The sequence below is a fragment of the Tamandua tetradactyla genome, chromosome 6, assembly GCF_023851605.1.
Source record: "Tamandua tetradactyla isolate mTamTet1 chromosome 6, mTamTet1.pri, whole genome shotgun sequence".
NCBI lineage: Eukaryota > Metazoa > Chordata > Mammalia > Pilosa > Myrmecophagidae > Tamandua > Tamandua tetradactyla.
In genome coordinates this window covers 187,703-213,900 of record NC_135332.1, presented here as the reverse complement: position 1 = coordinate 213,900, position 26,198 = coordinate 187,703, and the positions used below count along the sequence as shown (strand labels likewise).

Here is a 26,198-nt window from a genome sequence, read left to right as displayed (position 1 = left end):
ATATAAATGGAATAATAATATGTAGTCCTTTGTGTCTGTTTCTTTCTACTTGGCATAATTTAAAAAACTATCCTTGTCTTTTAATTAGAGAAGTTGTAGGTTTATAGAAAAGTCATTTTAAAAATTAAACATTCCCATATACCCCCCTTTTATTGACATTTTGCATTAGTATGGTATGTTTGTTGTAACTGGTGAAATAATATAAAATAGCATATTAACTATAGTTCATAGCTTACGTTAGGTGTATTTTCCCTTATACCATCTGTGCCAGTTTGACTCTGTTGTGGGCCCCAGAAAAGCCAAGTTCTTTAATCCTCATTCAGTATTGCTGAGGGGATCCTTTTTATTGTTTCCATGGAGATGTGACCTACCCATGTGGTTCGCCATGTGCCCTCCTGGCTGAGAGAGGAACCCCGAACTTCACTGGCTGTTTCTTTGGAGTTAAGGTATCTTTCTCTTGATGCCTTAATTTGGACATTTTCATGGCCTTAGAACTGTAAACTTGCAACTTAATTAATCCCCTTCTTAAAAGCCGATCCAGTTCTGGTGTATCACATTCCAGCAGCACTTAAACTAAAACAACACAAAACAGGATGACCCTTGAGAACATTATGTTGAGTGAAATGAGGCAGACACTAAATGACAAATATGTGTGACCTCACTGATATGTGTGACCTCACTGATATTGTGACCTCACTGATATGTGTGACCTCACTGATATGAACTGATGTGGATAAGCAAACTCAAACAGTCAGAATCTAGGACAGAGGCTCCAGGAGATGGGATGGGGTTGGAGAACGGGGAGCTGACGCTTAATTTGTGCAGAGTTTTGATTTAAGTTGATTGTAAATGTTCGGAAATGGACAGTGGGGATAGTAATACATTATTGTGAGTATAATTAACAGTGCTGAATTATGTTTGTGAATATGGTTGAAAGGGCAAGTTTAAGGTCATGTATGTCTTGAGAAGGAAAGTTAAAAGATAAAGTATGGATTGTGCAATACGTAAGCCCTACTGTCGATGGTGCACTATGACCCATAGCACAGACACGAGTGTCCTTTCATGAATTATAGCAAATGTATGGCACTAACACGTGGTGTTAGTAATAGGGTGGTGTTCTAGTTTGCAAGCTGCTGGAATGCGATACACCAGAAATGGAACAGCTTTTACAAAGGGAATCTATTAAGTTACAAGTTTATAGTTCTAAGGCCATAAAGATGCTTAAACTAAGTCGTCCAGAGAAAGCCAACTTGACTTAAGGATGATGTCTGTCACAGGGAAGGCACGTGGCTGGCGTCTGCCAGTCCTTGTTCCTGGATTGTTGCTTCCAGCTCCTGACACCAGTGGCTTCCTCTCGAAGCATCTGTGGCCTCCACTCAGCTCCTCTGGGACACAGCTCTGAGTTCTGGCTTGTCAGTATCTCACAGGAAGCACATGGCAACATCTGCTAGGCCCTGCATCTCCAAACGTCCATGTCTGTGTCTAATCAAGACCCACCTTGAATGGATGCAGTCACATCTCCAACTACTCAAAAGGCCACACCCACATTCAGTGGGTCAGTCTCCATGGAAACAGTCTAACCAAAGGTTTCTACCCTACAATATTGAATCAGGATTAAAGGACATGGCTTTTCTGGAGTACACAACACTTTCAAACCAGCACATTCCACCCTCTGGGCCCTGAAAAGACATGTTCTTTCCATATACAAAATACATTCACTCCATCACAATGTTACAAATGCCTTAAAACATTTCAGTAACAGTACAAATACAATGCCAAGTCAAAAATGGTACAAAATCTCATCAAAGTCAGTTTCAGGCATGGTCTGTCCTAAGGCAAAATTCTAGTCTGGCTGTGGTCCTGTGAAACTCAGAAGTTATCTGCTGAAAATATACAAAGGAGGAGAAGTCATAGGATATAAGTTCCCATTGCCATAGGAAGAAATCGACAGGTGAACAGGGGTCACCAGACCCAAACAGTTCCAAAAACCCGCAGCACAAACTCCATTAGATTTCAAAGTCTGAATGTCATTTATCATTAGGGCTTTAGAAAGCAGCAGCCCCACTTTCCAAAGGCCTATGCAGCACCCCTGCTCTCAGCCAACATTGGGGTGAGGGTTGCAACACTGGGGCACATTGGGGGGACCACGTTTTTCTTGGCTTCACCCGCTCCAAGCATCAGGGTGGCAACTAGACTCTCTGCCATCTCCAGGGCATATGCTCAACCCCCTCAAAACAAGGAGGTGGTCGCCAGGCTCCCCCCAGTCCCCAGAGAGTTTGTCCCATTCTCTTTGAGGCCTGAGATGGCAGAACCCTTCTTGAGCAGCGAAGTAGAAGGTCTGCTCTCTACCTTCCAGGAAAACTCACCCTGAGGTTTCTTGGCACCTGACCTTCGCTTCCCTGGTTCTGCCTTTGAAGTCTATCTTCCTTCAATCTGTCCCTTTTAGTTCACTTACCCTGTAATCACTAGCTGCTTCCATGTTTGGTTAAATACACACATGGGGCCCTGCTCACTGGGGTCTCACTTTCTGGAAGCCCAGGATTTTCCAGACCATCAATTTCTGTGTTCTCTGTACCCAACTTATCTCTTTACTGTCACATTTTACTATAAGCTTCATGGAGCGACCAAGCTGCATTTTCCACATTTTGTTTGGAAATCTCTTTAGCTAAGTACCCCAGCCCACTGCTTTCAAATTCTACCTTCCATCCAACACCAGAACACAGTTTTGCCAAACTCTCTGCCACTTTAAAACAAGGGTCACCTTCTGGTTTAGTCTGCTAAAACTGCCAGAATGTAACACACCAGAGACAGATCAGCTTTTAATAAGAGGGTTTATTTAGTTAAAAATTTATAGTTCTTCAGAGGAAATAATTTTTCATCTGCGTTTCTCTGTTACATGGAAGGCACATGGTGACGTCTGCTGGACTTCTCTCCTGGCTGCTCCCCTGGGGCAATTCCTTTCTGCATCTCCAAACATCTGGGCTGAGCTGGCGAGTGCTGAGATGAGGTATGCTAAGCTGCTGAGCTCTCTTCTGACTTCTCTCTTTTAAGCCTCCAGCTAATTAAATTGAACCTCATTCATTGTGGAAGGCACCCCCCTTAGCCGACTGCAGATGTCATCAGCCATAGACGAGTTTCACATACTGGAGATTTGCAGCAGAACAACAGGGCATCGTCACCTGGCCAAGTTGACACTTGAACCCAACTACCACACCTTTCTTCCAGTTTGCAATAACACACACATTATTTCTGTCTAAAGTTGCTTCAGAACTACCTTTAGAGTGAACAGTTCTACCAACAGTCTCTTCAAAGCAACCCTGGCCTTTCTTATTCACCTCCTCACAACCCTTCCAGAGTCTTCCCCTTATCTATGTAAAAAGCCATTCCAACATGTTTGGTCTTTGCAAACCACAGCACCCCACTTCTCTGGTACCAAAATCTGTTTGGGTTTGCTAAATGCCACTGGAATGCAATATACCAGAAATGAAACAGCATTTACAAAGGGAATTTATTAAGTTATTAAGTTACAAGTTTATAGTTCCAAGGCCATAAAAATGTCTAAACTAAGTCATCCAGAGAAAGCTACCTTGACTCAAGAAAGGCCAACGTCTGTCACAAGGGAAGGCACGTGGCTGACAACTGCTGGTCCTTGTACCCAGTTCCATTGCTTCGAGCATATGATGCCAGTGGTTTCCTCTCTGAGTGTCTGTGGCTGCCACTCATCTCCTCTGGGCACAGCTCTGGGTTCTGGCTTGTCAGCATCTCATGGGGAGGCACATGGTGGCATCTGCTGGGCTCTGCATCTCCAAATGCCCTTGTCTAGGCAACTGCTTTTTCTGTAGGCACTCCAAGCATTCCCAAATGTCTGCATCTCTGTCAGCTCTGAAGCAACTGTGTTTTCTCCAGAATGTCTCCCCTGTTAACTAGTTTTCTCCAGAAAACTAATCAAGACCTGTTCTGGATAGGGAGAGGCACATCTCCATCTAATTAAAAGGCCACACCCACAACTGAGGGGTCAGTCTCCACGGAAACAGTCTAACCAAAGGTTTCCACCCCACAGTATCAGGACTAAAGGGCATGGCTTTTCTGGGGTCCACAACACATTCAAACCAGCACATGCATGCATAAGGAATTCATTTCTTACTGATGAATAATATTCCATCATATGTATATACCGTATTTTGTTTATCCATTCATCAGCTGATGGACACTTGGGTTGCTTCCATTTTTTGGCAATTGTGTATAATGCTGCTGTGAACACTGTTGTGCAAGTATCTGTTTGAGTCCCTGCTTTCAGTACTTCCAGGTATACACCTATTCATGGCGTTGTCTGATCATTTGGAAGTCCCATACTTCACCTCCTAAAGAACTGCCAAACCATCTTCCACAGCAGCTGCACCATTTTCAATCCCACCAACAATGAATGAGTGTCCCCATTTCTCCACATCCTCTCCAACACTTGTAATTGCCCATTTTTAAAATAATGGCCATTCTAGTAGATGTGAAATAATATCTCATTGTGGTTTTGATTTGCATTTCCCTAATAGCTGATGGTGTTGAGCACTTTTTCATGTTCTTTTTAGCCATTTGCATTTCATATTTGGAAAACTGTCTATTCAAGTCTTTTGTCCAGTTTAATTAGGTCATTTGTCTTTTTACTGTTGATTTGTAGGATTCTGTTATATGTTCTGGATATTAAACTTTATTGGATATGTGGTTTCCAAATATTTTCTCCCATTGAGGAGTTGCCTTTTCACTTACTTGGCATGGTCCTTTGAAACATAAAGGTTTTTATTTTTTGTTGTTTGTGCTCATGCATTAGTATGGTAAAGTCTAAGAAACCACTGCCTACCACAAGATCTTGAAGATGCTTCCCTACATTTTCTTCTGGGAGTTTTATGGTCTTGGCTCTCATACATGGGTCTTTGATCCATTTGGAGTTAACTTTTGTATAAGGTGTGAGATAGGGGTGTTCTTTCATTCTTTTGCATGAGGATACCCAGTTCTTCTAGCACCATGTGTTGAAGACAATATTCTCTCCCAAATAAGACTTGGCAGCCTTGTCAAAAATCAATTGTCAGTAGATAAAAGGGTCTATTTTTTTTAAACATTTTTATTGTATAGTATAACATATATACAAAGTGAAGAAATAAAAAAAGCAATGGTTTTCGGGCAGGCAACAGTGACTCAGTGGCAGAATTCTCGCCTGTCTTGCCAGGGACCCAGGTTTGTTTCCTGATGCCTGCCCGTGTGAAAAAAAAAAAGAAGAAGAAAAGAAAAAAAAAAAAGCAATAGTTTTCAAAGCACTCTTCAACAAGTGGTTACAGAACAGATCCCAGAGTTAGTCATCGGTTACCATACCATCCTCTCATATTTTTCCTTCTAGCTGCTCCAGAATATAGGAGGCTAGAGGGCTTAAATACTTTTTTTATCATCACAATCAACTTTTTTTCCTTCTTTTTTTTGTGAACAATAACATATATACAAAAAAGCTATAAATTTCCCAGCACAGCACCACAATTAGTTGTAGAACATATTTCAGAGTTTGACATGGGTTACAATTTCACAATTTTAGGTTTTTGCTTCTAGCTGCCCTAAAATACTGGGGACTAAATGAGATATCAATTTAATGATTCAGCATTCATATTCATTTGTTAAGTCCTATCTCCTATGTATAATTCCACCATCATCTTTGATCTTTTCATAACTCTCATTGGGGTATTTTGGGCAATGGCAATTCTAAGTTTTTTATATTGGAAGTGTCTGTCAATAATATGGGGTAGGGGGATGGAACTATCTGATGTTCTGGAGAGGCTGGGCCCTCTAGGTTTCAGGACCTTTCTGGTCCAGGGACCCATCCGGAGGTTGTAGGTTTCTGGAAAGTTACTCTAGTGCCTGGAACCCTTGTGGAATCTTATAAATTGCCCTAGGTGTTCTTTAGGATTGGCTGGAATGGTCCTGGATGGGGGTTGGCAGGTTTTGATAGGTAGCAAGGTCTAACTGAAGCTTGCTTACGAGCAACCTCCAGAGCACCCTCTCGACTCTACTTGAAATCTCTGCCTCTGATACTTTATTAATTACACTTCTTTTCCCCATTTAGTCAGGATTTAATTGTTGATCCCATGGTGCTAGGTCTGGATTCATCCCTGGGAGTCCTCTCCCATGTCGCCAAGGAGACTTTCACTCCTGGATGCCATGTCCCACGTAGGGGGAGGGCAATGATTTCACTTGCAGAGTTGGGCTTAGAGAGGCTTAGGCCACATCTGAACAACAACAGAGGTCCTCCAGAAGTAACTCTTAGACATGCCTATAAGTAGGCTAAACTTCTCTGCTACCTACATAAGCTTCACAAGAGTAAGCCTCATGATCGAGGGCATGGCCTATTGATTTGAGTGTCCCTAAAGTTTGACACAGTATCAGGCAACTCCCTGATGGTAAGGGTTAATAGTTCCATAATCTTTCTCCCCTCCCTCAGGGGACTTTGCCAAATACTTTTTGATCATCTGCTTAATATACTCTAGGATGTTTCCAGGCATTACAATAATCTATACAGGATTAAAGCTCCTCTTTCTCATTCTGTACTCCCTGTGTTTCAAATGTTCAAATGAGCTATACAGATAGGTTGAATTAGATTATGCACTACTGAAAATTTCAGTTCCAGATCAAATAAACCTTTCTTCCTTTGGTCTTAAAGAGTATGTGTTGTTCTAAAATATAGACACTGTCTTCCTTACCCCTGTGTTCTGAATTACTTTAACACCAACCTGTTCGGCTTCATTCTTATCTCCAAATATCAGGTTATATATATAAAACAGCCTCTCAAAATCCAGAAATAACAACCATTCTGGACTTAATGTATCTGCTCTAAAACCTTACAATCTAGGCCTGTTTCCTTATAAACATTTTCTAATGGTGACCATACCATTGTTTTTTTGTGTTTGTTTGTTTATTTCTGGCTTATTTTGTCTCACCAAATGTCCCACATATTCATTCACATCGTTGCATGCCTCACAACATTCTTCCTTTTTGTAGCAGCACAGCCTTCATTCATAAGTATACACCATCATTCACCAATCTACTTCTCCGTCAGTGCATCCTTCAGCCACCTGCATTCATCAGGCATCATGTAGAAGGCCCAAAGTCCACAGTCCATCAACATTCTCAATTTTAGATAATTTCATTGTTCCCAAGAGACAGAAAACCAATAAGCACACCCTCACCAAAAAGGAGATCTAAATCTCCTCTTAACTCTTGTCTTCCCCCACCCCCCCATTATTTACCTCTGCTGTTGCTGTGGTAGTGATGATGGTTTCCTTTTAAACATAGTTCAGAGTATGCAATAGCAGTTTTCCCCCTGTACCCTGGACTTAAACACTCTTTATACAAGAATCATATCTTTGAAGTAATTCTTATAAGAGCTCGTTCATCTTTCTAGTGTTAATCAGTGGGACATGTAGGTCTATACAATCCCTTTCAATCATGTTCATCTTCAATATAGTAATATTATTTCTAGACCCACTAGAGAACCACCTTCACTCCTATCTATTCCCTTACATTGGAGTTCAACCTCATTAGCTAATGGCTCATCCATCTCTAGCTTCTATGTACTTCTAAGTCCCCTGTATTCTGTATTATAAGGCTCTGATTATACCTTTATGCTGGTCATAAAAGTGGAATCATCCAGTATCTGTTCTTTTGCAACTGGCTAATTTTGCATTCTCAATTCGATTCCATTGGTCAATGCTTCTGTCTTTGTGCCAATACCATGCTGTTTTACTGACTGTGGTTTTATAGTAGGTTTTAAGGTCAGGGAATGTTAATCCTTCCACTTCGTTCTTCTTTTTTTTAGGATGCTTTTAGCTATTCGGTGTCTCTTTCCCTTCCAGATGAATTTGGTAGTTAGCTTTTCCAAATCTTCAAAGTAGGAATTTTGATTGGTACTGTGTTTAATCTGTAGATCAATTTGGGGAGAATTGACATCCTCATATTTTTGGAAAAGTTTGAGGATTGGTGTTAGTTCTTTCTGGAATGTTTGATAAAATTCCCCTGTGAAGTCATCTGGCCCTGGGCTTTTCTTTGTAGGAAGGTTTTTGATGAGTGATGGAATCTCTTTACTTGTGATTGGTTTGTTAAGATCTTCTATTTCTTCCTGAGTCGGTGTAGCTCATTTGTGTGTCTCCAGGAATTTGTCCATTTCATCTAAGTTTGTTGGCCGTTTGGTTTTTCATAGTATCCTCTTATGATTTCTTTTATTTCTTCAGGGTCTGTGGTAACACACCCCTTCTCATTTCTGATTTTGTTTATTTGCATCATCTCTGTTTTTTTCTTTGTCAGTCTTGCTAGTGGCCCATCAATTTTATTGATTTTCTCAAAGAACCAACTTTTGGTTTTATTGATTCTTTCTATTCTTCTTTTGTTCTCCCATTCATTTATCTCTGCTTTGACCTTTCTTATTTTTCTTCTTCTATTTGCTTTGGGGTTAATTTGCTGTTCTTTCTCAAGTTCCTCCAAGTTTGCTGTTAAGTCCTTGATTTTTGCTCTTTCTTGTTTTTTTTTTTTTTTTTTTTAATTTTTTTTTTTATTAATTAAAAAAAGAATTAACAAAACAATTAGAGATCACTCCAATCTACATGTACAATCAGTAATTCTTAATAACATCACATAGTTGCATATTCATCATTTCTTAGTACATTTGCATCAATTTAGAAAAAGAAATAAAAAGACAACAGAATAAGAATTAAAACAATAATAGAAAGAAAAAAAAACAAAAAAAACAAAAACAAAAAACCTATACCTCACATGCTGCTTCATTCAGTGTTTTAATATAATTGCATTACAATTGGGTAGTATTGTGCTGTCCATTTCTGAGTTTTTATATCCAGTCCCGTTGTACAGTCTGTATCCCTTCATCTCCAATTATCCCTTCTCTTTTTTTTTTTTTAATTAACGGAAAAAAAGAAATTAACCCAACATTTAGAGATCATACCATTCTACACATGCAATCATTAATTCTTAACATCATCACATAGATGCATGATCATCATTTCTTAGTACATTTGCATTGGTTTAGAAGAACTAGCAACATAACCGAAAAAGATATAGAATGTTAATATAGAGAAAAAAATAAAAGTAATAATAGTAAAATCAAAACAAAACAAAACAAAACAAAACAAAAACCTATAGCTCAGATGCAGCTTCATTCAGTGTTTTAACATGATTACCATACAATTAGGTATTATTGTGCTGTCCATTTTTGAGTTTTTGTATCTAGTCCTGTTGCACAGTCTGTATCCCTTCAGCTTCAATTACCCATTGTCTTACCCTGTTTCTAACTCCTGCTGAACTCTGTTACCAATGACATATTTCAAGTTTATTCTCGAATGTCCGTTCACATCAGTGGGACCATACAGTATTTGTCCTTTAGTTTTTGGCTGGATTCACTCAGCATAATATTCTCTAGGTCCATCCATGTTATTACATGGTTCATAAGTTTATCTTGTCTTAAAGCTGAATCCATTCTGCCATTCTATGTCTTTTGATTGGGAAATTCAGTCCATTAACTTTTAGTGTTATTACTGTTTGGATAATATTTTCCTCTACCATTTTGGCTTTTGTATTATATATATCATATCTGATTTTCCTTCTTTCTACACTTTACTCCATACCTCTCTCTTCTGTCTTTTCGTATCTGACTCTAGTGCTCCCTTTAGTATTTCTTGCAGAGCTGGTCTCTTGGTCACAAATTCTCTCAGTGACTTTTTGTCTATAAATGTTTTAATTTCTCCTTCATTTTTGAAGGACAATTTTGCTGGATATAGGAGTCTTGGTTGGCAGTTTTTCTCTTTTAGTGATTTAAATATATCATCCCACTGTCTTCTAGCTTCCATGGTTTCTGCTGAGAAATCTACACATAGTCTTATTGGGTTTCCCTTGTATGTGACAGATTGTTTTTCTCTTGCTGCTTTTAAGATCCTCTCTTTCTCTTTGACCTCTGACATTCTAACTAGTAAATGTCTTGGAGAACGCCTATTTGGGTCTATTCTCTTTGGGGTGCGCTGCACTTCTTGGATCTGTATATTTAGGTCTTTCATAAGAGTTGGGAAATTTTCAGTGATAATTTCTTCCATTAGTTTTTCTCCTCCTTTTCCCTTCTCTTCTCCTTCTGGGACACCCACAACACGTATATTTGTGTGCTTCATATTGTCATTCAGTTCCCTGATTCCCTGCTCAAGTTTTTCCATTCTTTTCCCTATAGTTTCTGTTTCTTTTTGGAATTCAGTTGTTCCATCCTCCAGTTCACTAATTGTAGCTTCTGTCTCTTTAGATCTACCATTGTAGGTATCCATTGTTTTTTCCATTTTTTCTTCTTTGTCCTTCACTCCCACAAGTTCTGTGATTTGTTTTTTCAGATTTTCTATTTCTTCTTTTTGTTCAGCCCATATCTTCTTCATGTCCTCCCTCAATTTATTGATTTGGTTTTTGAAGAGTTTTTCCATTTCTGTTCGTATATTCAGCATTAGTTGTCTCAGCTCCTGTATCTCATTTGAACTATTGGTTTGTTCCTTTGATTGGGCCATATCTTCAATTTTCCGAGCGTCATCCATTATTTTCTGCTGGTGTCTGGGCATTTGATCAGATCTCCCTGGGTGTGGGACCCAGCTGGTTGAAAGGTTTTTCTGTGGAATCTCTGGGCTCTGTTTTTCTTTTCCTGCCCAGTAGGTGGCGCTCATGGCGGTCGTTTGTCTGCGGGGCAGTCGGCCCGGGAAACCGCGCGTGGAGGCGGGGGTCGCTGGCCGTGGCTTGGGGGAGTGCTGGTCCAAATTGCCCAGCTGGCCTGAGACGCCAAGCGTGACGGGAGGGCCCCGCTATCCAATGTTCCCAGTCAGACCGGGGAGCCACGTGCGTGGAGGGGACCCCAGACGCCAGCCACCCCAGCCGGGAAAACGTGCACCCCTCGGGTATCTCACAGCAGTGGATTCTCCCTACCCGTTCAGCCGTTCCAGAATGGGGTACGCTGTCTTTTTTGGTCTCTGTCGTGACTCCGGGAGCTGTTTTGTATTGTTTCTGTTTCTTTAGTTGCTTTTCTGAAGGAGGAACTAAGACCCGCGCGTCTTACTAAGCCGCCATCTTCTCCGGAAGTCCATCTCTTTCTTGTTTTTTAATATAGATATTTAAGGCAATAAATTTCCCTCTCAGCACAGCCTTTGCCGCATCCTATAAGTTCTGATAAGATGTAGTCTCATTTTCATTCATCTCCAGATAGCTACTGATTTCTCTAGCAATTTCTTCTTTGACCCACTGGTTGCTTAAGAGTGTTATTTAATGTCCATATATTTGTAAATGTTCTCGTTCTTTGGTGGTTATTGAGATCCAGCTTCATCCCATTGTGATCAGAGAAAGTGCTTTGAATAATTTCAATATTTTAAAATTTATAAAGACCTGTTTTGTGCCCCAGCATATGATCTATCCTGGAGAATGTTCTATGAGCACTAGAGAAGAATATATATTCTTGTGCTTTGGGGTGTAATGATCTACATATGTCTGTTAGGTCTAATTCATTTATCAAGTTGTTTAACTCCTCTATTTCCTTGTTGATCTTCTGTCTGGTTGTTCTATCTACCGAGAAGAGTGGTGTATTGAAGTCTCCTACTATTATTGTTGAAACATCAATCACTCCATTCAGTTTTGCCAATGTCTGTCTCATGTACTTTGGAGCTCCTTGATGGGGGGCATAAACATTTGTGATTGTTATATCTTCTTGGTGAATTGACCCTTTAATTAGTATATAGTGTCCTTTTTTGTCTCTTATGATGTCTTTACATTTAAAGTCTATTTTGTTCGATATTAGTATAGCTAGTCCTTCCTTCTTTTGGTTACAACTTGCATGGAAGATCTTTTTCCATTCTTTCACTTTCAATCTATTTGCATCCTTGTGTCTAAGATGAGTCTCTTGTAAGTAGCATATAGCTGGATTATGTTTCTTAATCCATTCTGCCAATCTGTGTCTTTTAATTGGTAGGTTAACATTAAAAGTTATTACTGAAAATGCATTTCTTGGTTCCTCCATCTTATTTTTATTTTATTTGTCAGACGTATATATTCTTTTCCCTCTTTCTCTTTGGTACTCTTTAAATTACCCTTAATGGTACTCTTCAATTCTGTGCCCTCCTCCAGACCTCCCTCTCTTATCTTTTTTTTTTCCAGCTGGCAGAACTCCTTTTAGTATTTCTTATAGGGCCAGTCTCTTGTTGACAAATTCTTTCAGGACTTCATCGTCTGTGAAAACTTTAATCTCTCCCTCAATTCTGAAGGACAATTTGGCCAGGTACAGAATTCTTGGCTGGAAGTCTTTCTCTTTCAGAATCCTGAATATATCATACCACTGCCTTCTCACCTCCAGGGTGCTAGTTGGCTAGTCTAAACTCAGTCTTATTTGATTTCCCTTGTGTAGATTGTTTTTCTCTTGTGGCTTTCAGGATTTTCTGCTTTTCTTCAACATTTGATAGACTGATTAGTATGTGTCTTGGGGAAGGCCTATTTGGATTTATTCTGTTTGGAGTTCTTTGAGCTTCTCTGACTTGTATATTATGTCCTTTATGAGGGTTGGGAAGTTTCCCCCCATTATATTCTTAACTACTCTTCCTAGCCCTTTACTCCTCTCTTCTGTTCCTGGGACACCAGTTATTCCTATATTTGTGTGCTTTGTTTTGTCTATTATTTCCCTGAGTTCCCATTCAGTTTTTCCCCTCTTTTTTTGCCATTTACTGTTTTGAGTCTTCAAAGTCAGTTATCCTGTCCTCCATGTCATTTATTCTTTCTTCTGTCTCTTCAAATCTGGTGTGTGTGCCTCTAGTATGTTTTTTTTTATGGCACAAGAATGATAGGAGATTATATTTTCATCCATTACAAAATTTGCCAACATTTTGGGTCCCACAGTAGTTGAATAACCAAGGTCAGTGAGAGCCAGGTGTTTGGGGAAAAAGTACAAGGGTGTGTGTAGGCTGGAGTCCATCTTGGTGAGAATGATCATGCCCACATTTCCCACCACTGAGATCACATACATGAGGAGGAACAGCATAAATCACAGAGGTTGCAGCTCAGGGTGGTCTGTGACGCCCGTCAGAATGAATTCATTCAGCATTGTTTGATTCTGTTTGTCCATTCAGGTTTATCAGGAAACCTATTCTTATGGTTTGGAGCCCATTCATTGCTGAATGCTTTGATGATAAAGGTTGGGGATTTTTATAACTCTCCAGTAACTGAGTTTCACATAAACAAATTTGGATGTTGTATTTCAGTTTTTGCATCCTGCAGAAAGACAGACAACCAACTCCAGACCTCTCTGGCCCTCGTGTATCACCTCAAAAATGTTGTAACAGAAATAAGGAATGCTCTTGATGAGACCATCAGACAGTTGGAAATGGTGAAGGAAAGTATCAGTGAGCTTGAATATAGGTGAATAGAAACTTTCCAACCTCTGTCAGCTGAGAAGGCATGTGGTTGGTATTTGCTGGTCCTTGTCTTCTGGCTTTCAGAAAGCTTCCCCAGGGATGTTTTCTTTCTGCATCTTGAAATGTTTCTCTCTTTCTCGGCTCTAAAGCTTTTTTCCAAAATATTTTTAAAGAACTCCAATGAGCAACTGCACCACTGAGACCATGTTAGGAATGAAGAGGAGCCCAAATATTGGAATCTTCAGCTCAGCATGATCTGCCACTCCCATTAGAATGAATTCATTCAGAATTGTGAGATTGTTTTTGTCTTTCCAGGCCACTCAACAGGAAATCTTGATTCAAGAAGGCCGATGAAGTTCAGGGTTTCTCTCTCATCTGGAAAGGCACATGGCAAACACAGTCAGGGCTTCTCTCTCAGCTGGAAGGGCACATGGCAAACACGGCATCATCTGCTAGCTTATTCTCCTGGCTTCTGGTTTCATGAAGCTCCCCAGGAGGCGTTTTCCTTCATCTCCAAAGATTCCTGGCTCATGGACTCTGCTTTGTGGTGCTGCAGCATTCTCTGCTCTCTCTGTCTAGTATGTTTTTTATTTGGCAAACAGAGTCTTTAATCTCTGTGATTTCTGCTATTTTTCTATTTATTCTTTCAAAATTCCTCTTTGTGCTCTTCTACTGTCTTCTTGATCTCCTTTATGTCATTTACTATCCCGCTTATTTCATTAAGTAGAGTTGTATAAACACCTTTGATTAGTTGCTGCAACGTCTGTGTCTCCTCTGGTGTTTTAATTTGGTCATCAGGCAGGGCTATATCTGTCTGCATTGTGATATGCTTAGTGATCTTCTGCTGTCTCTGTGGCATGTAAATATCTTGATTTGCTTTGGGAGTTGATTTCTTTCAGTAGTCTAAGGCCTTGTGTTTGCAGATGGTTGTAAAGCTGGGAGCAGGGCACGGGGTGGAGCACTCAGTGTAGTGGTTTGTTTCACGGCAGCTGTGGGTGCAGGTTGGGGATGTTTCGCTGATGCTTGTGAATGTGGGTGCCCAGCGTCCAGGCAGGATGCAGCTGTGCGGGTGCACCAGTCTGCAGGGTGTAACCCTGGTGTGCACTGGTCTAAGGCACGGGGCCCTTTGTGTGCATGTGCAGAGCAGTGGCAGCAGGTCAACGTTAAGCCTTTGTGGACTGGGGGCAGATGTGACCTGGCCATGCAGATCGGCACTTTCCCAGAGCAGGGAAGTGAGGCTGAGGGCTGTGCGCATGCACGGTTCTAGGCCGGCTGTAAAGTGCGGTTCCCAGAGCTGGGTGACGTGTTGGGGTCCTGTGTGCATGTGCGGGCCTGGGAGTGCCATATAGATGCGCTGAGCTCAGGGGGGGCGGGGTGAGGCTGTGCGACACTGTGGGGGGATGGCGAGGGTAGCCTAGGTATGGAGGTCAGTGCCGCAGCCTTTCTGTGCTGGCAGCAGCCTTCAGGGAGCAAGGAGGGGGGGCAGTGCTCAGGAGGGTGCAGGAGAGGCGGGCTGGGCTGCATGTGGGGTGGGGGGTGGGGCAGGGACATGCACAGGGGACTGGTGGGGTGGGGGCGCCTGGAGCGCGGGGAATGGAAGTGGGTGATAGGGTTCGGGTGCTTGGGGTGTGGGGTGAGTCATGGGTCACGGGGCTGCGTTGGTGAGGGTAGCGCACAAGGAACGCGGCCTGCCTGACTCCTTAGTCCCGGCTCAGTGGGTGCACTGCACGGGCTCTGTGGCTCTGCGCTGGACTCCTGCTTTCTGCCCTCAGTCCTCGGCCTCCACAGCCAGGGCGGCCCGTGTGGTGCAGGAGCTCCCCCAGGGCAGCACCCTCCCCAGTCGCCACCTCCAGTGTCTCCTGTCCCTTCTCTCACTCTTCCGTGGGGCAGTGCTGACCTTGGGCTGCTCTGGCCGGGGTCTCCCCAGGAGCCTGAAAGGGTCTATTTTCAGTTCTCAGTTTGATCCCTTTGATCAGTATTTCTGTCCTCCGGCCGGGACCACGCTGTTCCGGCTACAGTAGCTTTGTAATGCGCTTCAGGTCAGGATGTGAGCCCTCCAACTTCGTTCTTTTTTCCAGAATGATCTTAGCTATGCAGGGCCCCTTTCCCTTTAAAGTAAATTTGATCATTGTTTTTTTTCATTTCTGCAAAGTAGGCTATTGGAATTTTTATTGGGATTGTGTTGAATCTGTAAATTATTTTGGGTAGAACGGACATCTCAACAGTATTTAGTTTTCCAATCCACGAATGCAGACTGTCCTTCCATTGATTTAGCTCTTCTTTGAGTTCTTTTAGCATTGTTTTGTAGTTTTCTGTATACAAAACATCTTTGGTTACATTTATCCTTAGATATTTCATTCTTTAGTTGCTATTTTAAGTGGAATTTTTCTTGATTTCCTCTTCAGATTGCTCATTGCTAGTGTATAGCAACACTCCTGATTTTTATGTGTTGATCTCGTATTTGCCGCTTTGCTAAATTCATGTCTTAGCTCTAGTAAGTTTACTGTAGATTTTTCAGGATTTTCTATATATAGGATCTTGTCTTCTGAAATAGTGAAAGTTTTATTTCATCCTTTTCAATTTGGATGGCTTTTGTTTCTTTTTCTAGCCTAAACCTTTCTGCTCTAGCTAGAATTCATAGCACAATATTGAGTAGTGTGGTGACCCTGGGCATCTTGTCTTCCTCCAGATCTTAGCACAAAAGCTTTCGGTCTCCCACCACTGAGTACAATGTTGGCTGTGGGTTTTTCATATATGGCCTTTTCATGTTGGGGAAGTTTCCTTTTATTCCTATCTTTTGAAGTGTTTTTATCAAGAAAGGGTGCTGGATTTTGTCAAATGACCTTTCTGCAACAATCAAGAGGATTACGTGGGTTTTCCCCCTTGGGTTTGTTAATGTGGCGTATGACATTAATTGATTTTCTTGTGTGGCAACATCCCTTGCACACCTGGGATAAGACCCACTTGATCAAGATGTATAATTCCTTTAACGTGCTGTTGGGTTTGATGTGCAAGTATTTTGTTGAGGACTTCTGCATCGATATTCATCAGCGATATTGTTCTGTAGTCTTTTATGCAGTATCCTCTTCCGGCTTTGGCATTAGGGTGATGCTGGCTCCATAGAATGGGCCAGGTAGTGGTCCCTCCTCTTCAGTTTTCTGGAAGAGTTTGAGCAGGATTCCAGTCATTTTTCCTGAAATGATTGGTGGAATTTGTCTGAGAATCCACCTGGCCCCGGGCTTTTCTTTCTTCGGAGCTTCTTGATGACTGACTCAATCTCTTTACTTGGGACTGGTCTGCTGGTTCCCCCTATTTCTTCTGGAGTCAGCGTGGGTTGTTCACATGCTCTAGGGATTTATTCACTTCCTCTAAGTTGTTTAGCTTCTTGGCTTAGAGTTGTTCATAGGATCCTCTCATGATCCTTTATGTTTCTGTGGGGTCAGTAGTAATGTGCCCATCTCATTTCTGATTTTATTTATTTGCAACTTCTTTCTTTTTTTTCTGTGTCAGTCTAGTGAAGGGCTTGTCAATTTTGTAGGTATTCTTAATGAACCAGCCTTTGGTTTTGCCGATTCTCTCTGTTTTTTTTTTTTCCTACTAAATTTAATTTATTTCTGTTCTAATCTTGGTTATATTTTCTTTTCCTTTCTTTGGGATTAGTTTGCTGGGTTTTTTTTTTGGTTCGTCCCTGTGTGCAGTTAGATCTTTTTAGCTCTTTCTTTTTTTTTAATGTACACATTTAGGACTATAAAATTCCCTCTCAGGGCTGCCTTTGCTGTATCCCACAAGTTTTGATATGTTGTGTTCTTGTTTTCATTCATCTCCAGATATTTACTGACCTATCTTTCAGTTTCTTCTTTGACCCACTGATTATTTAAGAGTGTGCTGTTTAACCGCCATATATTTGTGAGTTTTCCAGTTCTCTGGCTGTTATTGATTTGTAGGTTAATTCCATTATGGTCAGAGAAAATGTTTTGTATATTCTCAGTGTTTTAAAATTTATTGAGACTTGTTTTGTGACCCAATATGTGGTCTCTCCTGGAGAATGATCCATGAGCACTTGAGAATGCATTTCTTGGTGCTTTGGGGTGCAGTGTATATGTGTCTGTTGGTTCTGGTTCATTTATGTATTATTCAAGTTCTGGGTCTCTTCATTGATCCTCTGTCTAGATGGTCTGTGTATTGATGAGATGGTGTATTGAAGTCTCCAACTGTTATTTTAGAGACATTTGTTTATCCCTTCAGTTTTTCCAGTGTTTACCTCATGTACTTTGGGGTACCCTTGCTAGTTGTATGAATATTTATGATTGTCATTTTTTCTTGGTGGATTGTTCTTTTTATTAATATGTAATGTCCTTCTTTGTCTCATGACAGTTTTGAATTTAAAATCTATTTTGTCTTATGTTAGTATAGCTATTCCAGCTCTTTTTTGGTTACTGCTTTCATGAGTATCTTTATCCAACCTTTCACGTTCAACCTGTTGATGTGTTTTGGGTCCAGGTTGAGCCTCTTGCGGACAGCATATAGTTAGATCATGCTTGTTTATCCATTCTGTCAATCCATGTCTTTTGATCAGGGAGTTTAATCTGTTAACATTCAATGTTATTACGTGAGGGCAGTACTTACTTCAACCATTTTATCCTTTGATTTTTGTATGTTTTATCTTATTTTTTCCTCTAGTTTAACCTTTTTAGTTACCCTTACTGCTAGTCTTCATGTCTACACTCTCCTCCAAGCCTCTTCTCCTGTCTTTTCTTTTCACCTGCAGATCTCTCAGTTTCTGTTTATCTGTGAATATATTAAACTCTCCCTCATTTTTGAAGGACAGTTTTTCTGGAGAAAGAATTCTTGGCTAGCAATTTTTATCTTTCACTATATTAGATATATCATCCCACCGCTTTCTTGCCTCCATGGTTTCTGATTAGAAATCAGCACTCAGTCTTATGGCAGCTCTCTTGGATGTGATGAATCTTTTCTCTCACTGATTTCAGGATTCTCTCCTTATCTTTGGCTTTGGATATTCTGATTAGTATGTGTCTCAGAGTATGTTTATTAGGATTTATTCTGTTTGGAGTATGATGTGCATCTTAAGTCTTTCATAAGAATTGGGGAATTTTCAGCCATTATTTCTTCAAATATTCTTTCTGTCCCTTGTCTATTCTCTTTTCCTTCTGGGAAACACATGACATGTATATGTGCTTCATGCTGTCATTCAAATCCCTGAGACCCTCCTCGATTTTTTAATTCTTTTCTATATCTGTTTTTCCATCTATAAAGTTTCAATTTTGCTGTCTTCTGGTTTGCCGATTCTTTCTTCTGCCTGTCAAATTTGCTAATGTATATCTCTGGTGTATTTTTAATTTTTATTTGCTTTTCATAACCATAGTTTCTGTTATGTTTCTTTTTATACTTTCAAATTTCTCTTTATGCTCACTTAGTGTTTTTTTTAAATATCTTTTATCTCTTTAGCCATATTTTCATTAATCTCCTTGAATTTATTGAGGAGATTTGTTTGAACATCTTTGATTAGTTGTTACAAATTCTGTGTCTCCTCTGAAGTTTCAGTTTGTTCCTCTGACTGGGCCATATCTTTCTGTTTCTCAGTACGGCTTATAATTTTTTGTTGCTGTCTATGAATCTGATTATCTTGATGAGTTTACTCTGCAAGTCAGGTTCTCTTTTGCCTAAGGTTTCATTGTGTTAAGGCTCTTCTTTGATGCTTGGTCCAATTTATTTCAGACTTTTAGCATTGCCCATGATTAGCTGGTCAGGTTTTTTCCAGATCTTTTTCGTCTGATTCTTGCCCTGGATATGCATTACAATTTTTAAGATTGCATTATTTGTGCAATTGTTTCACCCCCAGGAGTTTCATTTATCCTATTGCTTCTCTGGAAATCTTAATCTGTTCTGCTTGTTTTTGTCTTGCCCCTATAGCTTTTTAAACACTCATTTCATTGCCTCTAGTTGTTTTTTCCTGGAAGGCAAATTCTGAGAGAGGGACACCCCAGATAGGATTTTCCAAAATCATTAATTCCCATAGCCAAAACAGGGTCAAGGACCCACAAAGGAGGTGCAGACTGGTGCCCTGGGAAGAGGGTCAGAAAAGACACCCAAATCCTTCTGATGATTTTCCAAAGCTGCGGTTTCCTGTCCTGAAAAGCCGAAGTACTGTGTCCGAAGCCTCCACCACCTCTGCCCCAGAGTGGGGTTGACACAGTGGCTGCAGCTGACCTGGCTGGTCAGGCTGAAACAGCAGGTCAGAACTGGAACCAACTGATCCAAATTTGCTGGTCAAAAGCTGTGATCTGTTCTCGGCCAGATCCCCTCTGTCCCTGGGCAGGGGGATTTCCACATCCCTCTCCATTGGCCACAGCCAGCCAGGGACTGACCCCAAGGCAGTGGCTTCAAGAGCTGGCGATGCAATGGACAGAGGTGGTGAAGGATGTACTGAGAAGGAGAATGGTGAGCTGTGGTGTGTACGTATGATGGAATATTGTGCTGCCACAGGAAGGAACAAAGTCATGAGGCATGCAACGAGGTGAATGAACCTGGGGACATTATGTGATGCTAAATAAGCCAGAAACAAAAGAGCAAATACCCAATGGTCTCATTTAGAAAATACTTATAAGAAAATTGGGGCCTAGATTGAAAGCTCTTGTAGCAGTTATTTTAGTCCAGAGCTGCAATTGTTATTTTTAGATTTTTAGATTCTGTGCTCCATATATATAATCTGGTATATCCCTGGAACTTTGGGTACCTGTGTAAATTTGGAACTTAGAGTAAGAGTTCTGCAGTTCTGAAAGTCAACATTGCCACATACAACAACTGTTAAAGAAACTAAAAAAAGAGATCAGGCTTCAGTTAGAGAAAAGAACAAAGCCGACTGAGTCAGGACTAAGGTAAATCAGAATACAGGGATAAGGAAGACATTGCCTGTATTTTAGAACTTCTCACTGACTCTATGAGAGCAAAGGAAGAAAGGTTTATTTTGTCCAGAACCTAAATTTTCTGTAGCACATAATCTAACTCAACCTGTCTGGATAGATCATTTAAACAAGCCAAACACAGGAATCCCAGAACAAGAATGAGGGCTTGTAATTTGGAATAGCTTAATGTAATGCCCAGACACATCCCAGAGTATGTTGAACAGATAATTAAAAAGTATTTGAAGAGTCCCTTGAGGGATGGGAGAAAAAATATGGAAGTATTAAATCTTACCATCAGGGAATCCCCTGATACTGTGTCAAATATTAGGGACACCCAAATCGATAGGTCATGCCCTTGATCATGAGGCCTACTCTTGTGAAGCTTATGTAGATAGCGGAGAAATTTAGTCTACTTATAGGCATGTCTAAGAGTTACTTCTGGAGGACCTCTGTTGTTGTTCAGATGTGGCCTCAGTCTCTCTAAGCCCAACTCTGCAAGTGAAATCATTGTCCTCCCCCTACGTCAGACATGACATCCAGGGGTGAAAGTCTCCCTGGCGACGTGGGAGATGACTCCCAGGGATGAATCCAGACCTGTTACCATGGGATCAACAATTAAATCCTGACTAAATAGGGAAAAAGAAGTATAACTAATAAAGTATCAGTGGCAGAGAAAGTTCAAATAGAGTTGAGAGTCTACTCTGGAGGTCACTCTTACACAAGCTTCAGGTAGACCTTGCTACCTATCATAACCTGCCAACCCCCAACCAGGACCATTCCAGCCAATCCTGAAGAGCACCTAGGGAATATATAAGATTCCACAATGGTTCCAGCCACTAGAGTAACTTTCCAGAAACCTACAACCTCCAGATGGGTCCCTGGACCAGATAAGTCCTGAAACCTAGAGGTCATAGCTTCCCCAGAACATCACCTGGATCCATCTCCCTACCCCATATTATTGACAGCCCCTTCCAACATGAAAAAGTTAGAATAGGCATAGCCCAAATACCCTAAAGAGAAGGGTAGAAAGATCAAAGGTGATGGTGGAGTTATACAGAGAAGATAGGGTTTAATAACGAATATGAGTGCTGAATCATTATATTGATATTTCTTCTAGTCCCCAGGAGCTTAGAGCAGCTAGAAGTAAAAACCTACAATTGTGGAATTGTAACCAATACTAGACTCTGAAATCTGTTTTACCACTAATTATTGCACTGTGTTTTGAAATTTATTCCTTTTTTGTATATATTATTTTTCAAAAAAAAGTCAATTGTGATGATAAAAAATATTTATTCCTTCTAGTCTTCAATGTTCTGGAGAAGCTAGAAGGAAAAGTCTGCGAGGATCGTATGGTATCCCAAGACACTCTGGGATCTGTCCAGTATTTACTTGTTGAAGAGTGCTTTGACAACCTTTGCTCTTTTCTTTATTTGCTTTGTATGTATGTTATATTATTCAATTTAAAAAAGTTAAAAAAAGAAACACTCCTGTTAACCCTAAAGGACTCCTAGGGATCTATCTGAGATTCTACAAAAGTTCCGGCACTATGGTTACTTTTCAGAAACTTACATCTTCCAGATGGTTCCTAGGTCTGATAAGCCCTGAAACCTGAAGGGCCCAGCCTCTCTAGAACATCAGCTAGTTCCATCCCCCATCCCATATTATCAACAGCCCCTTCCAACCCATGTAGAAGTTAGAATGGGCAGAGCCCAAATACCCTTAAAGAGTGGGAGAAAGATCAAAAGAGAAGGTGGAGTAATAATGGAGAAGGTAGGATTTAACAAATGAGTATGATTGCTGGATCATTATATTGATATTTGTTTTAGTTTCCAGTACCTTGGAGCAGCTAGAATGGAAAACCTTAAATTGTGGAACAGTAACCCAGACCAAACTCTGAAAGCTATTCAGTAACTACTTGTTACAATGTACTTTGAAATGATTGCTTTTTTGCATATATGTTATATTTCAAAATTTAAACATGTCAAAAAAGAAAAAAAAAAGAGTTTGGAATGGGCACCAGCAGGCACCAGAGAGCAAGCTATTCACAGGTTTTTTTTTGTTTTTTTTTTTTTACTGCAGTTTCTCTGCCTCTTCCTCTGGCTCATTCCTGGACGCTGTAAAACACTCTCCTGGCTTCTAGAGCCCAGGACAGCTAATGCCTGCCCACTAGATGATTTAGAGGAAGACTGAGTCCTGGGGCTTCCTACTCTGCCCTTTTCCCTGGAAGTTTCCCTCTCAGTAATTTTTTAAATGTGAGTGGCATAAATTCTCCAAATAAAAGTAGAGACTGGTGAAATGGATAAAATAAACAAAAACATAAGTCTACAAGAGATGTACTTTAGACTGAAAGAAACAAATAGGTTGGAAATAAAAGAATGGAAAAAGATATTCCATGCAAGTAATAATTAAAAGAGAGCTGGGTTGGTTATATCATTGTCAGACAAACAGAGTTTAAGTCAAAAAAGGTTACAAGAGGCAAAGAAGGACATTATATATGATAAGAAGAATCAGTCTGTCAAAAGGATATAATAATTTAAAATATATTTTCATCTAATAACAGAGACCCAAAATAAATGAAGCAAAAATTGGCAAAACTGAAGGGAGAAAGAGACAGTACTAATAGGAGACTTTCAGTAATGGCTGGAACATCTGGATAAGACCAGTAAAGAATTAGAAGACTCAAAAAAAAAACCACTATGTATTGGGGGGGTGCGACGATGACTCAGTGGCAGAGTTCTCGCCTGCCATGCCGGAGACCCGGTTTCGATTCCCAGTGCCTGCCCATGTGAAAAAACAAAAACACTATGTATCAACTAGATTTAACATATGGATAGCACTTCATAAAACAACAGCAGGATACAAATTCTCTTCGGGTGCACATGAAATGTTCTCCTAGACAGACCATATGCTAATCCACAAACCAAGTCTCAATACATCTAAAAGGACAGAAATCACACAAAGTATCTCTTCTGATCACAATGAAATGAACTAGAAATCAAGAACATAAGGAAACTGAAATTTTACAGATTTGTGTAAACTAAAAGAAAACACTCTCTTAAATAACCAATAGGTTGAAAAAGAAAAAGGAAATTAGAAAATATTTTAAGATCAATGAAGATGAAAACACAATATAGCAAAACTTTTGGAATGCAGCAAAAGCAGTGCTGAGAGAAATTTGTACTGGTAAAATTTATAGTGGTAAATTTATAGCAGTAAATGCCTACATAAAAAAAGAAAGGGGATCTCAAATGAAAGGCCAACTCTGTACTTTGAACTACCAGAAAAAGAAGAGAAATTAAACCCGGATCAAGAAGAAGGAAGGACATAATAAAGATAAGAGAGCTGATACACGCAACCGAGACAAGAAAAACAACAGAGAAAATCAACCCAGCCAAAAGTTGCTTTTTTGAAAACATCAACAAAATTGATAATCCTCTACCTAGATTGACACAGAAAAAAAGGAGAAGAAACAGAAATTACTAAAATCAGAAACGAACATGGGGAAGTTTCTACTGATTTTACAGAAAGCACATTTTAAGAGAGTGCCACCGATGAATATATGCCAACAAACTGAACAATCTGGATGAAAATAACAAATCCCAAGACACACACAAACAGTCAAAACTGACTCGAGAAGAAACAGAAAATGTGAGCAGGCTTATAACAAATAAAGAGATTGAATGAATAATCAAAAATTCCCAACAGAGAGAAACCGAGGATGAGATGGATTCATCAGTGAATTCTACCAAACATGTAGAGGACAACTAAGGCCGATCCTTCCCCAAAGCTTCCCAAAACATCAAAGAGGAAGAGCACCACGTTACTCATTCTGTGAGACCAGCATTATCCCGATACCAAAGCCAGACAAAGACAGGACAAGAAAAGGAAACTACAAGCCAATACCCATTATGAATATAGATGCAAAAATCCCCCACAAAATACTAGCAAGCAGCATATGAGAAGGGTTACACTCAGGACCCAGTGGGTTTAATTCAGGAATGCATGATGGCCCACCTGCAAAAATCAGTCTGTGTAATTCACCATATTAATGATGAAGGAAAGGAAAAAACTTGATTTCAATCGATGCAAGAAAAACATTTGACAAAATGCAACAACCTTGGACGATAAACACTCGGAAAACTAGGAATAGAAGGAAACGTCCTCAACATGATAAAGGGTATATCCGAGGAAACCCTAACACCACACACCAGGGATGGTCTGAGAACTTTCCCCTAAGATCGAGGATCCCCGTTCTCACCACACTTATTAACATGATACTGGAAGTACTACCCAGAGCACTTAGACAGAAGAAAGAAAATGCATCCAAACTGGAAAAGAAGAAGGAAAACTATTGCCGTCCACGTCTTCTAGACGTGGTCTTTTATACAGAAAACCCTAAACAATCCACACACAAAACTGTTAAAACTAATAAATGAAGTTGGCAAAATAAGAGGATACAAAATCATCTCTCAAAAGGCAGTTGAATCTCTATTGCCAGCAATGAACAGTCTGAAAAGGCAACGAAGGAAGCAATTCCATTAAAAAAAAAAAAAAAAAAGCATCGAAAAGAATAAAATACTAAGGAATATATTTAACCAAGGAGGTGAAAGAATTACACACCGGAGACTACAAAGCATTGATGGAAGACATTAAAAACCTAAATAAATGGGAAAACACCAGTTGGTGTTGAATCATGTCCTCCACAAAGGCATGTTCAGTCTCAGACCCCAGCCCTGTGGGGTGACCTGTGCACACAGGGCCTCTGAAGATGTCCCTCGTGAGGGTGTGCCCAGGCTGCAAGGCTGGGCCTGCCTCCAGAAAGCCTGGAGTCCTTCTGAGCGAAGGACATGGGACACAGAAGGGGACGCCACGGGGAGTAGTCAGAGGTTAGACGTCCAGAGAACCCACGAGAGAGAGGAGGAGATGCCGCCATGTGCATTGCTGTGTGATAGAAAAGCCCAGGAACCCAAAGACACCATCCCGAGCAAGAAGGAAGACTTCTAGCCTCTGATATGTTGAGTCAATAAGTTCCTGATGTTAAATCAACCAATCACATGGTATTTGTTTTAGCTGCTGGGAAACTACCCACCTCCCCCCCCCCCAACACACACACTTTATTCATGGATTGGAAAACTTAAAATGATGTGTCAACTTGGCTAGGTTATGCTGTTGAGTTGTTCAGTCAAGCAAGCATTGCACTGCTTGTTACTCTGAAGGTATTTTATGGATTTAGATTATTGGTCAGTTGATTGCATCTACAGCTGACTACATCTACAATCAACAAAGAAGAGCGTCTCCAGCAATGACAGAAGTGTCTTCATCTAGTCCATCGAAGGTTTACAGTGAGAACTGATTATTTTATCTCTACTCCAGACAGCCAGCTTCTGGGGAATTCAATGATATCTTCATCGAGTTTCTAATTTGCAGTGTTCCCTGGGGAATTCAGACTTGCCAATCCCCATGGTTGCGTGAGCCATTCCTAGACTATATCTCCTATTATCAGTTCTGTTTCTCTGAAGAAACATCTGATTAACACAGATGACAATACTACACAAAACAATCTACAGATTCAATGCCATCCCTATCAAAATCCCAATGGTATGTTTTTGCAGAAATAGAAAAAAAACACTCATATGGAATTTCAAGGGACTATGGGTGGCCAAAACCATTTTGAGAAGGAAGATCGAAGCTGGAGGACTCGCAGTGCTTCGTTTCAACACTTCCTATATAACCTACCTAATCAGAAAGTGCGGGACCGGCCTAAGCACAGACACACCGACCACGGGTGTGTGGAGAACCCAGAAACAACGTCACCTCCAGG

General features: G+C 40.5%; 1 long non-coding RNA gene across 1 annotated transcript; it reads left to right on the top strand.

Moving 5' to 3' along the window:
* Positions 1–753: 753 nt before the first annotated feature.
* LOC143686901 (uncharacterized) lies at positions 754–23,873 on the top strand. Its single transcript, XR_013177285.1, has 3 exons — positions 754–888; positions 2,904–3,007; positions 22,457–23,873. It is a non-coding gene; the product is annotated as an uncharacterized LOC143686901 (long non-coding RNA).
* The last annotated feature ends 2,325 nt before the right edge of the window (positions 23,874–26,198 follow it).